We start from the raw sequence: 13,480 nt of genomic DNA, 5'->3' as shown, positions 1-13,480 counted from the left end.
TTGATTTTTTCTTTCTAATTGCAAATAAACAGTTTTGCCAACTTCCTGAGTCGTTTTGATTATTGATGTAGTAAGAAGGGGATGAGTAGGTTCTTCATCCCCTTCCATCTCTAAGTATTGCTCCCTCATTTTATAGGGCCTCAGGTCCCGGGGTTCAACAAGAAGAGATGTTGTTTGACCCCCGCCTCCAAGTGACATCACAGGAAGTGATGCCATTTGTTTCCACCCCCACATGACATCACAGGAAGTGGCATCATAAAGCACAGTTCCCCAGTACACTAAGAAAAATATGGTTACGATATCAATGTAATGTGACATACATTTCATAAAAGAATGGGTCATCATATGTAGCAGTGTGTCAAGGGACATGTTACAATGGGAAGTGTATGAACCAAATCCCCTCTTTATGTGGATCCGCCCTGTTAGTTTGATATGACTACAGAATAAAAACACATTCCGCGGGGATATAGATGCATAGCCAGGTATGGGGGTAGGGGACAGCCAGTATAGAAGGGGAGAGGGAGAATATTTCACCAGAGAACATGTGTTCTTATAGTCGATGGCATCCACAGTCTTCAATGATTTTGGCACTGGCACTTACCCCATTTTCCTCTGATTCAACAAGTTACCTTCAGGGTTATCTCTCAGTAGGATGTGTTGGGTTGTACTGTTTGCAGCGGTTTCATGGACTTCATTTTTCCTGCACAAAACAGCCAAACGTCTCTGATTGTTATAGTTTATAATGGGTTTGATTAGTGCATTGGCAAATACTGCTACCTGATCATCTTCCCGTATCTCTTCAAAGTGCTTGCATAACTCAAGAGGAAGAAAATATTTCACGTTCTTATTTCTATACATCACTAGTATCACGCTCTCCCACTTTCCAACAAGCATAATTATTTTATTCATGTACACCTCCAACCATGCAAGGTCTGCAGAAGTGTAGTGTGTTACACAACCTGATTACCAACATTGAATACCCGTTATTCCACTTGCGGACGGTGTCTGCATTGCCATTCTAGTGCTGCATACTTATCCAAAATCTGAAAAGGAGAGTACTTGTAGTACTCTGCCGGCAAGCCTGTCGTGCTCAGCACACATTTGAAGAATGGGTAGGTATTATAGTCACATCCTGAAAACAGAGATCAAGACTCCATCTTCTTCCTTGTACTCTTGAGGCTTCTGGTTTAACACTTGTTCTTGTCTGATTTTGGCTGCAAACAGAATAGTTCAAAAAGTATTAAAGACGTACAGTGCATTACTGAGTGATGCCAACTTTAGTACCAAAAGTCTCATGGCTCATGTTCCCATACATTGCAGAAAATAATTTGTGGCTGCATTTTTACAGCACTCCCAAACTCAACAACACCTTTTATATGCCTAGGTTGCTGTGCCTGCATGTTCATTAGTGTTAGGCAGAAACCTGTGCAGTTCCCTTGGGGAACACTGCAAAAGATTTAAGACTACAGGTAGAGCAGTAAACCCCTTTGGTAGCAGTCTGTACCACCCAGATTTACCTGGTAGCTGTGGCTGAGCAGTCAGACTTCTCTCAAGAAGAGTTAGGCAGTATGTAAAGTATACACAATATGTACCAAAACACAATAGCACAAGCAAACACTGACCAGAGCTTGGTTTCAAAAGTATATAGTTATTTATTTAAAATACACATAAGTTAAAAACACTCTAGCAAAAATATAGTAAAAGTACTTCAACACAGTTATAATGAAAGTAGATTCAATCCTTTCTCCTATCTAGACAACTCTAGGTAAAACACCACTTAATTAAAACAGAGGTGAGTGCTTAACGTTAGATGACACTCTAGTAGTTTCCAAGAAAGGGAGAGAAAAAGCAGAAATGGGTTAGACACACCACTCTAAGGTCCAGAGCACTTGCAATAGGCTTACAGAAGAATAAAGTCACAGGTGAGCAAAAGTCACTAGGCAGGGCCCACTCTTAGAGTAGCCGGAGCGAAAATGTGCCCAAGATCACACTGTTAGTTAGAGATTCAAAGTCTTGCAAAGAGTCAAAAAGAGGTTAGAGTGGCTCAGAAAGTTTAGCCAAAGTGTCCCAGGCACTCCCAGGTTCGAAAGCCGGGGACTAAATCTACCCCGTACAGTCGGTAGCAAGGGAAGCCAGGCAGAACACAGTACCTTAAGCGGAAAGGATCCTCCAGCGGTGGCAGTTGTTCCAGGCAGTGGCAGCAGGGCTCGACGTCGGTCAGGGGAGAAGAAGTTCTCGCTGAAGAGCAGAAGAAGAGGGTCGTTGCACTGCCCGGGAAGAAACCAGCCGCGGAGTCCTCCGGTTAAAGGGTTGGTGCCGACTTTCGCGGTATGGGGGTAAAGTGTGGTATTCCGGTTGCCGGGGTGCTTGGCACAGGCAAGGCGGCCACGAGATACCTCAAAGAACGGAAAGAAGGCGAAAAACTGGTTGTCCCCACCAGTCAAGGGAAGGAGCCACTCCGTTAAGAGTTCTCCTCGGTCGTCGGGAAAAAGTGGTGAGACGGTTCAGCAGGGCTCCACCGGGTGGTGTCGTCGAAGCAGGTCGGCTCAGCTCTTCCCTCGTCGGATTCTTGGTCCTGTGGCGACTTCTGAAGTCCCAGTCCCCAAAGCCCTGCTTTTATGCAGCAAACCCCCATTCACCCAGCCTAGCTGTCACTCAACCATGCTAAGTGGTGAGCCGGGCGGCTCACCACTTGGGCCAATCAGGACGGAGTGCGACTTGAGTTACCAAGGTAACTCAGTCCAGGGTGCCTAAATCCCCCTCCACCCCTCCTAAGTACCCCAGACAGAGTGGCACCACTTTGGAGGGCTTCTGTGGAGAAGCCCGCCAAAAGTGGAACAAAGGGCTCCACTTTGGGTCAGAGTTACAGAGGCGAACACCAACGCCATTTTAGAATCAAGTTTTGGCAAAAAGTCCCAACCGGAGTTATAAAAATAAATATATAAACCGGTGGTATGTTTAAGGCTACCGTAAATAAATAATTAAATGTGTTAGCCTAAAACAATGGGAAATCCCATAGGGAAATATTCGCGGTCGAATATAAAAAGTAGTTTCCACTGCCACCAGCCAAAACTCGATCAGGGGGGACGGAGACGTGCCCCCTCGACTAACAGACCCTGGGGCAATCGAATTGCCCCAGCCAGTACGTCCACAATATGATGGTTTGTACTGGTTCTGTTCAGGATTCAAGACTAGCAAAGTCTTTGGTGACTTTACATGCCCTGGGAGACAGTAGTCAGTCCCAGGGTATGGAGTCTATGTTGGGGAGTCCCTAGGACACCCCTGGGTCACGGCACAGAGGGTGCTGTGTGACCCACATCACAAAAATACATGAGGCCCTATGGAGTAAAAGACCCCATAGCCCATTCAACACAAGGTTTAACCAAGAAAACACACTTCAACATGTCCAAGAGTGAGGGTAAAAGAGTCTCACTCTTGGCAGGAGAAAAAAATTAAACCCCAGAAATCCAGCAAAGCTGCTGGGGGACTCACTAGGTAGGGAAATTCAGCCTAAACAGAGAATTCTCCCTAACACTCGCCCCCCCCAGACTAAGGGACAGGAGGATTTAATCCACTCCTGGATGAACCTCATACCTCTAGTCGATGATATACATCCTCGAGAGTCCATCAGCATTTTGATGGTGACACCTTGACCTATGCTTAAGGGAGAACTCAAAGGTTTTCTTTTGCAAGCTAAAGGACCTACACACCCTTTGAGGAACATCAGTCTTTTTGTTATAGGGGATCTGGTTGACCAGTCCCTCAGAAGTTGGTACAACTTCTGAACCTATGTTAGGCTTTTTGAAGGGGTCCTTATAAAGGATTCCCTTAGATCTAGAGGGGCCTCCAAGGTTCCTCACCACCTCTCTTGTGGGAGCAGGTTGGGTCTTAGGCCTCTTGGTTGGAGGGGTTGGGGTTAGGCAATGTACCTGCTTCCCCTTCCTCTTAGATCTACCCTTACCTATTTTAGGAGTTCCCCCCCTAATATTAGGATTTGAGTTGGGGTCTTCAGTAGAAGGTCCAACAGTCTGAAGGTTTTTGGCCTTAGACTTTTCTTTTCTGGTTTTCCACCAGCACTGAGAATTACCAGTTCTCTCGGGTCCAGATAGGGGCCTAGTTGGTCTATCCACCTCTTCCTCAGAAGCAGGGGGAGTCAGAGACTCTGAGACTAGGGGAACAATGATGGAGCTTGGTTGGGGCTCCCATGTTCCTAGCATACTATCCTGAAAGGTGCCTGGGTCAGAGGTCAACTTACTAAACCCAGGGCTTGTAGTGGGGTTCTCAGTAGAGGGTCCCACAGGCTTAGAAGGGTCCTTCAAGGTAGCCTTTCTAGCCAATTTGGTTAAGTTCTGCTTCTCCATACTGGGAGGCCTGGGGGTATGTGACACTACTCCTAGAGTTCTTAGGTCATTCCCCAACAGGACCTTCCCAGGTACCTCAGCCTGAACACTGACAGGGATCCTTACTGTCATGTTGTTACATTGAATGAGGGCTGGTAGAATAGGAACCATTTGGACAGGGCCTCCAGACATCTTAGTGGGACCTTTGGGTGCTTTGGCCACATCCTCAGGTTGAAAGAAGCTTTCATCCACTACTGTTCTGCTGGCCCCAGTGTCTCTCCTGGCAGGAGTATCCTGGCCATTGACAAGAACACTGTCCACATAATACACCTTAGAGTTAACAGGTAGGGAGTTATACACAACCCTATTCTGGGGACTAACCAGACCCATAGGCTCTAAGTTTACAGTTGCTTGAAGACCCAAGGGTTCTTCAGCAAAGAGTTCAAAGTGGGCACTAGCCATCTGTACTTCATCCTCAGGAGTGAAGGCTAAGGAGACTGTGCTGATCCCTGCAGGTTTACCCTTGCACTTGGGATCTCCTTTGATACGGTCAGTACCCTGACAGACATAGCATTGTCCAAATGCTCTCTGGAAGGGTGGCTTGTTCTGACCTCCTTCTGGCTTGTGGCCAGAAGGTACAGTAGCCTGACTAGGTTTCCCATGTGGCTTACCCTGGTTATTTTGTGGTTTGGGGCCCTCTTTGGGATAGGAATTATTAGAATTCTCTTTGGAGTCCTTTTTGGGCTGTTTCTCCCCATCCTTCTTCTGAGTGACCCCAGAATCCTTGTGAGTGGCCCTGTTGGCAACCCACAAGTCAGCAGCCTTAGCTAGCTTCCGGGAATCTAATTCCCTGGAATCAGCCAAGTGTTGTCTGAGCTCAGGAGAGCAGGCATCATAAATAGTCTCCAACATAAACAAATTCTTCATACCTTCATAAGTGTTCACCTTGTAACCCTTAATCCATCCCTCTAAGTTTTTCAAACATTCATTCACCCAGGTAGCCCAAGGGGTACCATCATGCTTTTTGAGGCTCCTAAACCTCTTAAGATACTGGGAAGGGGTCTTCCCAAACCTAGCTATCAAAGCTAGTTTCACACATTCATAGTCCTTCCTATCCTCCTCCCCCATCTCCATTACCACATCAGTTGCAACAGGGGGAAGCCTAGAGAACAACCAGGTGAGTAAGTCATTTCCTGTGATGTTCTGGAGCCCATGATTATATTCAAACAGAGACAACCAATCCAACACATCCAACTTAGGCTCATACATACCAACCAATTCTTTAGGCATCCGGGGTCTTTTAGGACTGGAACTTCTAGAGGAGCCAGAGAGAGAAACATTCTCAACAGATAATTTCTTCATTTCTAAGTCATACTTGAGCTCCATTTCCCTTAGCCTTAGTTCTTTGTCAGTTTGAGCATTAAGTTTCTTATACTCCAATTCTAGCTTCATTTTCTCCAGTTCAAAGTACTGAGGACTAAATGTGGGACCTGGTAAAGGTCCAGTAGGTACAGCAGGTAGAGCAGGCAGAGGCCTAGGGGGGACAGTTACAACAGCCTCACCCTCCTCTTCTGACTCTTCCTCAGAAACATCAACATTTTGCTCCATGTTAACTTCAACACTGTCATCTACAGTCGCTGGAGTGGTAGGTTCCTCTGAACCATCACCCAGACTTTGGTTAGCTAACAATCTTTCAATCAGCTCCATTTTCTTGCCCTTAGTCAGGAGATCCTTATGTTTACAGAGCACTCTTAAACAATCAGCAGTTTTGGCTGCAAGGGACTCTTGACTATAGCTTTCTATAACTGACATGTTAGAGGTTTTACTTTTTCAGTGCTAAGCTTTGTGGTTAGTTGCACTAAGGTATCTAAAGCACAATAAAATGTATACTCAATACAAATCCCACCGCTGTACACCAGTGTTAGGCAGAAACCTGTGCAGTTCCCTTGGGGAACACTGCAAAAGATTTAAGACTACAGGTAGAGCAGTAAACCCCTTTGGTAGCAGTCTGTACCACCCAGATTTACCTGGTAGCTGTGGCTGAGCAGTCAGACTTCTCTCAAGAAGAGTTAGGCAGTATGTAAAGTATACACAATATGTACCAAAACACAATAGCACAAGCAAACACTGACCAGAGCTTGGTTTCAAAAGTATATAGTTATTTATTTAAAATACACATAAGTTAAAAACACTCTAGCAAAAATATAGTAAAAGTACTTCAACACAGTTATAATGAAAGTAGATTCAATCCTTTCTCCTATCTAGACAACTCTAGGTAAAACACCACTTAATTAAAACAGAGGTGAGTGCTTAACGTTAGATGACACTCTAGTAGTTTCCAAGAAAGGGAGAGAAAAAGCAGAAATGGGTTAGACACACCACTCTAAGGTCCAGAGCACTTGCAATAGGCTTACAGAAGAATAAAGTCACAGGTGAGCAAAAGTCACTAGGCAGGGCCCACTCTTAGAGTAGCCGGAGCGAAAATGTGCCCAAGATCACACTGTTAGTTAGAGATTCAAAGTCTTGCAAAGAGTCAAAAAGAGGTTAGAGTGGCTCAGAAAGTTTAGCCAAAGTGTCCCAGGCACTCCCAGGTTCGAAAGCCGGGGACTAAATCTACCCCGTACAGTCGGTAGCAAGGGAAGCCAGGCAGAACACAGTACCTTAAGCGGAAAGGATCCTCCAGCGGTGGCAGTTGTTCCAGGCAGTGGCAGCAGGGCTCGACGTCGGTCAGGGGAGAAGAAGTTCTCGCTGAAGAGCAGAAGAAGAGGGTCGTTGCACTGCCCGGGAAGAAACCAGCCGCGGAGTCCTCCGGTTAAAGGGTTGGTGCCGACTTTCGCGGTATGGGGGTAAAGTGTGGTATTCCGGTTGCCGGGGTGCTTGGCACAGGCAAGGCGGCCACGAGATACCTCAAAGAACGGAAAGAAGGCGAAAAACTGGTTGTCCCCACCAGTCAAGGGAAGGAGCCACTCCGTTAAGAGTTCTCCTCGGTCGTCGGGAAAAAGTGGTGAGACGGTTCAGCAGGGCTCCACCGGGTGGTGTCGTCGAAGCAGGTCGGCTCAGCTCTTCCCTCGTCGGATTCTTGGTCCTGTGGCGACTTCTGAAGTCCCAGTCCCCAAAGCCCTGCTTTTATGCAGCAAACCCCCATTCACCCAGCCTAGCTGTCACTCAACCATGCTAAGTGGTGAGCCGGGCGGCTCACCACTTGGGCCAATCAGGACGGAGTGCGACTTGAGTTACCAAGGTAACTCAGTCCAGGGTGCCTAAATCCCCCTCCACCCCTCCTAAGTACCCCAGACAGAGTGGCACCACTTTGGAGGGCTTCTGTGGAGAAGCCCGCCAAAAGTGGAACAAAGGGCTCCACTTTGGGTCAGAGTTACAGAGGCGAACACCAACGCCATTTTAGAATCAAGTTTTGGCAAAAAGTCCCAACCGGAGTTATAAAAATAAATATATAAACCGGTGGTATGTTTAAGGCTACCGTAAATAAATAATTAAATGTGTTAGCCTAAAACAATGGGAAATCCCATAGGGAAATATTCGCGGTCGAATATAAAAAGTAGTTTCCACTGCCACCAGCCAAAACTCGATCAGGGGGGACGGAGACGTGCCCCCTCGACTAACAGACCCTGGGGCAATCGAATTGCCCCAGCCAGTACGTCCACAATATGATGGTTTGTACTGGTTCTGTTCAGGATTCAAGACTAGCAAAGTCTTTGGTGACTTTACATGCCCTGGGAGACAGTAGTCAGTCCCAGGGTATGGAGTCTATGTTGGGGAGTCCCTAGGACACCCCTGGGTCACGGCACAGAGGGTGCTGTGTGACCCACATCACAAAAATACATGAGGCCCTATGGAGTAAAAGACCCCATAGCCCATTCAACACAAGGTTTAACCAAGAAAACACACTTCAACATGTCCAAGAGTGAGGGTAAAAGAGTCTCACTCTTGGCAGGAGAAAAAAATTAAACCCCAGAAATCCAGCAAAGCTGCTGGGGGACTCACTAGGTAGGGAAATTCAGCCTAAACAGAGAATTCTCCCTAACAATTATCCTCTACACCCCGCACCTCTCCATAGAGGTACACATTCCAACCATTAGCACTATTGTATAGATTTGTGGGTAATGTCCAACGGTTGCTCTTCCTTCACTGTTCTGATGATAAGAAATAAAATGTACTTTCTTACCAGCCTAAGCAGAACAATGGTTTGATAGACTTGTCCAGTGATGCTGTTTCAATGGCAAAAGAGTTGGGCTGTGGAACAAATGGTGCGTGCCTTTCTTCATGTAAGGCGAAGATTCTGACTGGAAGGCAGGTTGTTGCTTAGGTGACCGGAAAGCACGGAGGAGGGCTGTGAGAGTTCAATGGCAACAAACAAGACACAGAACTCTGGTAGTGGAGCTGCAGGTGTGTTCCAGAGAATAGACTGTCAGTATGCCAGATGCTTTTTTGATGTCATAGAACACTGGCTGTGGTGCAGCTCGTGACTGACTTGGAAAGAAGATGCTGATGGAGGCTACTCATTACTTGGGTGTCTGGACATTCTAAGCAACTGTTAGTTTGGCAGATGCTTTGGGCTGTGCTGCTAGTAGTGCCTGTCTGCCTTCACAGGAACATACTGTTTATATGTCTCACTGTTGCTTGGACTGAAAACCAATAGGAGGCTGCCAGTGGGGCAGATGATGCCAGTTTGAGGGCACACATGGCTGGCTGTAAGTCAATATGGTGCCATTCTTACTTGGAATGTTTCTGATTTAATGGCCCGTTGCCTCTTAGTTGACTGGAAAACAATAGGATGCTGAAAAAACTCAACAGCATAGTAGACAGTGTTTTGAATGTAGACACATAAACTGGTTGTAGTGCATCAAGAATTTAGGGAAAGGATGTTAGTGAGCAGAGCTGGAGCAAAAACGCAAGAGGTGAGTGATGGGCACAGAGAGATTAGAGAGGAGGTTGGTAGAGAAGTTCGAGAACAGAGGGGGTAAAGGTACATGAAGAGTGTGGAGAAGGTCAGGGTACAGAAAGGAGAAGGGGAAGTAGGACAGTTGGATGTTGGTGGAAGAGAACATCAGCAGGAGGAGGTTGGGAAGAGAGAGGAGTTTGGTGAAGGAGAAAAGAAGGTGGGTGGAAAAGAGACAGAGGTTGGTGGAGAACATTAGGAGGAGGAGGTTGGGAAAAGAGAGGAGGTTGGTGGAGAAGTTGAGAAAAGAGGCGATTGATGGAGAACATCAGAAGGAGGAGATTTGAAAGAGAGAGAAGGTTGATGTATCAGCACATCAAAAAGAGGAGTTTGGAAAGAGAGAGAAAGTTGGTGGAAAATACTGGCAGGAGCTTGTAATGAGAGGCGGTTGGAAAGGTAGGTCAGGAGATCATGGAATAAGACAAGCCCCAGGAATTGGAGGAAATGCAGAAGAGAAAAGATTGAGAAGGACGAGTTTGCCCAAGGAAGATTCTAATGTCAGAGAAAAGGAGAAGAAAAAGAAAGCATCCAGATCTGACTACCAAGAGAAATAGGGATTCAGAAAAACCATAAACCCACAACAAGTAATCACTAAGAACCACTTGAGAGAAAAGTTGAGAGATGTTATAATACAGGAAGTGGACATCGGGTGCCAAGAAGTGTCCAGAAGCCCGACAAATTCATAACAAAGATAAACTGTGAAACTCTTGAGAGAAAGGGAGAGGAGAGATACTGTGCACCACAGCCCAACCGGGGAGGTAAAGCTCCTTGCAAATTAGTTGATTTTAACACCTTCTGCTTATTATTTTGACTTATCCAAGAAGAAAAGGTCAGGTGAAAATATAATTCTTTCATCTTGGCTACTTCTCACGCCCTTATAGCTCTATGTCAGGAAGTACGCAATGTGTGGATTTATGCCACAATGGTGATGGTTTTGCATGGATGTCTGGAACGTTATGTTATACGTATGCTTACTTACTGTGTCTTTCATCACTGTAGTGGTTTTAAGACCCAGGTAATTCTTCCAATAAAACAGGGTATTTTGCCCCACCTGAGGTAACCAGACAGTAGTCATTGCATAAAAGTTGAAAGGAAAAGCAGGCAAAACATGGGGCGGAGGAAAGCAAGAACAGGACAGGGATGCACAGGGGCTCGTGCCGTGATTCAGAAAAGTGTTTTTACCCATGACAGTGTAGTACAGCCGACTAGCCTATTGGAGGTATTGTTACATTTAGTGGATAGAAAGCTGGTTAGATTGTGAAGGCGCCAGCCAGACTTGTACCCTGGGTATCAGGGCTGTGTGTCTAAATAAAAGATTGTGAATACAAACTAGGCAGGAGCAGGGTTGAGATTTTGCCCTGGCATAGAGAATCCATCAGGTGCAGAATCCATTTTACAATGAGCATCGTAGAAATTAACATGGTTAGGAAGCAACTTCTATCCAAATTGTTCATTAATGGTGAATGGGCCAAAAATGAACATGAAGCCTGGCAATCTAGAATGATGCAACAGGTGACCTCTATAAATATGGATGTGTGGCAGGATAGTGGTATGTTACAACAAGCACTGACAGATTTTTATATGATGCAGACCACTAGAGATGAGCAGATTTAAATGGTCCAGCTCGCTGCATATATGTACTTCCATTTGATGATCATGGAAGAAAGATACCAGGAGAGTGTAGCCTCTGTGAAAAATCAAACTGAGTTATTGGATCATAAGGGGTTTTCCTGGATACCTCGCAGTATACTGTTTTTCAGAAAGTATATTTTCCATGCTATTTTGCGTTTGGTGATAAGTGCAGGTTTTTATTCATCAAATTAGTTGTGGTGTGGGCACATGGTCCCAGTTAAGGTCAGCTGACACGTTGATTTGTGGTCCATCGGCCAACGGACCGAGGACGTATCAACGCCACAATATACTGAATACCAGGGCCCATGAGGAGCCCAGCTGTCATACACAGGACTGACCGCAAATCACAACTCAGGACAAGAAACCACCAATACTATCCTTGATAAAGACCCACAAGTTTGAAACACATGTCGGCTGACCTTAACTCGGACCATGTGCCCACACCACAACTAATTTGATTAATAAGAACCTGTACTTATCACCAAACGCAAAATAGCGTGGAAAATAAACTTTCTGAAAAACAGTATACTGCGAGGTAGCCAGGAAAACCCCTTATCGTACAACAAAGGAAGTGAGGGCTTCACCCCAAAATGCATCCTGTGACCTTGCTTTAACAATAAGGGCATCACAACAAAAAACAGAGTTTAGCAAGGACGGTTCCAACCGTAGGGCCCCAGTATGAGTTATTGGATCAAGCACAGAGAGAGTTAAGGCAGGTAGAGGAGAAAGTGCTACAGAGCCAGAATTCTGAATTAAAATTAGGAGACATCATTCAGCAGCTAAAGGATGAGTTAGCGGCACAGCAACAAATTAATTCAGAGCGAGTTCTCCATTTTCTGCAAGAGAGGAGTGTCAAGAAGGGGTTGAGAATCAGAGAGAGTGAACTAAAATTGAGTCAACAAGTGAAATACAATAGAGCCTGCTAAGAGGACATGTGTGCATTTCAAAATCAGATTAAGTAATTGACAGAGGAGAAAAACCAGTGGGTCATAAAGGAGGTCCATTCCCAAGCGGAATTCGACCAGGATCGCCAGAAGGTGAGTGCTATGAAACAGCAGAGAGATCACCTGAGTGAACAGAATAGCACAGTGTCAGAAAAAAGATGCCCTGTGCCAGGAAGTGTGCCAGTTAAAGACAAACCTGGAGAAAAGTGAGTCATGTTCTCAGGAACTGACTCACATGAGGGTAGAAAATGATAAATTAATGGGACGCGTAAGGCAAGTAGAATTGGACTTAGAGCAGACAACACAGGCCAAAATTGACAGTGAGATTATTATAGAATCACAGAAAGAAAATGAGCCCCTTTGTGAGGAAAACAAGGGACTCCAGCTCTGTCACCAGCTTTGACACTCTCCTACCTGATGGTTACAAGATCCTCGCCGTGCCCAGGCCCAATCGTGCAGGGGGGGGTGTAGCCCTTATCTTCCCTGAGTGGATTCCTGCCACTGTCACTCCTACGCAGACCTACTCCTCTTTTGAATGTCTTGTCTGCCTACTCTCTCTCTCTCCTAGCCATTCCCTTACCATGGCTACTATCTATCAGCCACCTGGTCAAATTTCCTCCTTCTTCTCTGAGTGGGCTGACCTCTCCTCCTCACTCCTGTCGTCTACCACTCAACTCCTCTTTCTTGGTGACTTCAACATCCACCTGGATGCCTCCTGTCCCCCCTCCGGACTCTTTCGTGACCCCTGCGACTCTCTCTCACCCTCTATTCTCCCGTCTGGGCCTACTCATTCTGCAGGGCACACTCTTGATGCTCTGATCTCTTCTGACCTTCCCCTCTCCGTCCCTCTCTCCACTCCTCTCTCCTGGAGTGATCACTTTCTCCTATCCTCCCACCTCACCCTCCCTACCCCACAGGCAAAGCCTCCCTCATCACTGCCACCCACCTTCTTGGTCATCCGACCCATGAAACGCATGTCAGTTGAGGCTTTCACTGCCACCTTCTCGCCCCCCCACCCTGACACAGCCCTCTCCATGCTCCACTCTGCTATATCTGATACTCTTGATATCCTTGCCCCCGTCATGAGAATCCGCCTGAAGCCCAAAGCCAAATGCAACTCCTAGTATGACTTGGATCTCGTCACCCTAAAACGCAAGTGCAGGGTGGCAGAGAGGAAATGGCGTGCTTCAGGTTCATCCTCTGACAAACTGGCCTGCCGCCTGCTCCAAATGCAATACCGTCTCTCCGTTCTCACCAAGAAGAGAGCCCTTATCCAAGCCCGCATCTCTGTGGCATCTAACAACTCGGCCGAACTCTTTAAAATCTGCAAGGAGCTTGCCAACCCTGCAGCAGTCTCTACCTCTCCTGTCCCCTCGCAGGCCCTCTGCACTGCACTGGCCTCTCACTTCATCTCTAAAACTCAGGACATCCTGTCCTCACTCTCCTCCTATCACCTCCCTCCCTCTCTTCCCTGCTCTTCGTCTGGCCCTTCTGCAGCCACCCCCCCTCCCTCCTTCTCTGCCTTTCCCCTTTTCTCTGCTGACGAGGTTTCCAGACAAGTCCGATCTATGAAAGTCTCGTCTAAAAAGGTTCACCCCTGTTCCTCC

At 46.5% G+C, this 13,480-nt stretch overlaps 1 long non-coding RNA gene across 1 annotated transcript in view; it reads right to left on the bottom strand.

Moving 5' to 3' along the window:
* Window positions 1–908: 908 nt before the first annotated feature.
* The window catches only part of LOC138569617 (uncharacterized), a 246,091-nt gene continuing 233,519 nt past the window's right edge, over window positions 909–13,480 (bottom strand). Inside the window, exon 3 of the long non-coding RNA XR_011303278.1 lies at window positions 909–1,214. This is a non-coding gene — a long non-coding RNA (uncharacterized lncRNA). The remainder of the gene's footprint in view (window positions 1,215–13,480) is intronic.

Source organism: Ambystoma mexicanum, chromosome 2q (assembly GCF_040938575.1).
Source record: "Ambystoma mexicanum isolate Mex_15411 chromosome 2q, UKY_AmexF1_1, whole genome shotgun sequence".
Classification (NCBI taxonomy): domain Eukaryota; kingdom Metazoa; phylum Chordata; class Amphibia; order Caudata; family Ambystomatidae; genus Ambystoma; species Ambystoma mexicanum.
Note: the sequence above shows the minus strand (reverse complement) of the source record. Positions and strands in the feature narration are given on the sequence as shown.